The sequence below is a fragment of the Coenobita brevimanus genome, chromosome 76 (genome assembly GCF_032717465.1).
Source record: "Coenobita brevimanus isolate Jiangsu-jjx chromosome 76, ASM3271746v2, whole genome shotgun sequence".
NCBI classification, from domain to species: Eukaryota; Metazoa; Arthropoda; class Malacostraca; order Decapoda; family Coenobitidae; genus Coenobita; species Coenobita brevimanus.
Genome location: NC_137029.1, coordinates 10,562,932 through 10,565,934, shown reverse-complemented (window position 1 = coordinate 10,565,934; position 3,003 = coordinate 10,562,932). Strand labels below are relative to the sequence as shown.

At 40.5% G+C, this 3,003-nt stretch overlaps 1 pseudogene; it reads right to left on the bottom strand.

Moving 5' to 3' along the window:
* Window positions 1-618: 618 nt before the first annotated feature.
* LOC145408337 (5S ribosomal RNA) lies at window positions 619-737 on the bottom strand (annotated as a pseudogene).
* Window positions 738-3,003: the final 2,266 nt, after the last annotated feature.

Here is a 3,003-nt window from a genome sequence, read left to right as displayed (position 1 = left end):
TTCTATTCATTAATCCTCGATAAAAGAGCCTCCAGGAGTTTCTGTCCCTTCTCAGTAACGACTACCCTTTCCACGGTACACCATCCGACTCCGGTAAGTTCTCGCACATTATCTCTCCACCTCGTTCTCAGTCTCTCCCCCACTCTGCCAACTACCACATTTTCGTACATTTTCCCGATAATTTTCTCGCCCCCTTATCACTCCAGTATTTCGAATTACATCAGAGTATTTCGTTTTTGTGTTTCACATAACGTCATTATGGTGATAAAACATGATTCATTATACCGAGACACTAAAATTGTCCTCATTTTCACAGTTTTAGTATTTATGCTTATTCAACAGTTTTGTTATTTTTATTACAATATTGCAGCACAAAGGACAATATGGGTTGGCGAATCATACCCATATGCTGAAATTTTGTTCGTTTTTACAGTTTAGGTATATCTGTATATTCAGTGTGTTTTTTTTTTTTCCACATCATCTCAACATAACTTTTCATTCATTCATTGCCAGACGCCATGTATCCCAAACGGGGTGGCCAAGGCTTAGAGTTAATTGTTTTACAGGGAGGGGCACTAATCCTCCACCAACCCCACTTGACACGTAGGGAGAACGTTATGCCAACAGCATCTGGTGTTCCCAGGCGGTCACCCATCCAAGTACTAACCAGACCCAACGTTGCTTAACTTCGCTGATCGGACGGGAAGCGGTGTACTCTACGTGGTATGCCCACATAACTGGCCATATAATTATAAGAGTATATCCCCATCCTGCAAGTAGTTCACTGTCACAGTCTCAGCATGAAAATATGATTATGCCATTGGACTAATTAACTGTGTCTATTGGCGGGTAAAGTATGAAAGCCTATAATTTTCCCAGCGGAGCAATTTACGCTGACTTATATAAGTATTCCACTTGATCAATCAACGGTGTCTCGTGTCAGTTTCAATACGGTGTGTGGGTAAATATCTTCCATTTGAATAACTCATGGAACAGTGAAATCAAGACAGGGCAGTATTATTAGTTTATTTAATCGCCCCTGGTATTGTAAAAGTGAGGCTGATCCCTTCAATGCGTTTTTATTTTCTCTCTCACTTTTGCTACCCGTGGACGATTGCATTCATTGTAGGAGAAACACTTTGAACGGGAGGGGTTAAATATAGCCTTCATTGACCCTTTCATTACGGAGGTCATTCCTAAGGTAAAAGAAAAAAAAATCCTCAAGGAGTAGCAAGAATAAACTGAGGAGAAAGTAACCGGGATCAAACTTAGTCGAACAATCTGCTCATGCATGTGTGGAGATTTTCTCGACGCCAGGCACATATCAGCGTAGCTATGTTGATGTCGGACTTGCGATATTCTTGTCACCGTGGGTCTGTTCTTCAGTTGACGGGAGTGTTCTCACACTCAAGAGGTTAGAATGTATCCATGAACTCTACCCAGCACGACAGCATTGTTTTAATGTTCGAGCTGCCACCAGACGATTTTTTTTTTTTTCTGTCTGGAGACACCTCTTGTAGAAAATCCACATATCCCTTCATTATTAGAAATCTAATCCCTTCAGTAAGAGAAACCTTTGCTAAGACGAATAAAACTGTTTGTATTCAGAATGAAAAAAAAAAAAAATGCCAGCCAACTAATAGAACTGCTGCCCATAAAACAAGGTAGCTGACATATAATCTGATTGCAAGGCCAGTTGTGTTTCACACACTAATAAAACCAATTTGATTCTCAGAATCAAGTTAAACAGCATCACTTAGCAGTAGCAAAAGTAAAATAGTTTCTAAACTGTAGACTACAATTGGTTGCTTCTACACTGAATAAAATCGTCCTGAGATGGGGACACTTCAATTATTCTTAACCCTTAAACAAAAGGTCAGTCATTTCCAGTTAGATCCATTCAGTACTGTCACGTCCAACAAGTTGCAGCTGGATGAAATATGTTAAAGTTCTATCATATTAAACCTAACTACGACGTCCATTTAAAGGCAGCTTCAGGTCCATTCAGACAACTTCAACTCTATTCCGGTCCATTCACGTTCTTTCAGGTCAGCCTAGTTCCATCCTCGTCATTCTACTTCACTTCAACCATTTTCAGGCTTAAACAGATGAGTTCAGGCATATCATGCAAGTCAAGTTACCTCTTTTCATGTAGTTCGTTGTCCATCAGATCGATTGTGACTGGCAATGATTGAAATTATTGCAATTAGCGCGAAGGCATGAGATAAAAATGATCATTTTCGGTTTATCAGTTCTCGAGCTATAGAAATTCAGGTTCCTCAGATCAGTAACATTCAAGTCATTGCAAACTGTTTCATGTCATGCCGATGAAGGTGTGTATATCAGAGATCAGACAGTTAGGCGCAATGATTATTTGAGGTATTACATTACAGTTGTTTCAGGTGTGGGCGCGATGGGTGAAAAGTGGACAGGACGGGTTAGGGTGGCAGAGTGTCAAGGGGCTTTCCAGGCTATGTATGAAAACTCTCTGCGGATAAGTATTGTTAATCTGACCAGAAATAAATGTAAAGAGTGTAATAGAATAGTTGGAATGGGTTAGGACAATAGTGAGTGGTAGAGCATGACTGGAAAAAGTAACTAGTGGCGATGGGCATTTTAAGCCAGCTGGTTAGGTGCAAGTCATATAATTCTTTTTAAAACATAAATACCCGAACAAAAACGAATCGGATAGGAAAAGAGAAGCTAGACTGTGCTGGGATGGTTTTATTGCTGGAATAAGGAAGGACAAGTACACCGCATGAAAACGGGCGTTTAGTGTGTGTGCGCGTCGGTTTTCACGGTACGGAGATTTCTGCTAGATATTTGGTGCAGGGAACAGAGAAAGTATAGGGTGAGCGGAAAGAAGTGAATGGAACAGGCAAGGATCAGGGTGGGTGGGCATAAAAAGAAAAGATATATACCCACTGATATTAGGTGTTGGACTTTTAATGGTAACGGTGTGCAGGAGGTTTTGATCTAAGATTTTATCCTGTCAGAGCAACA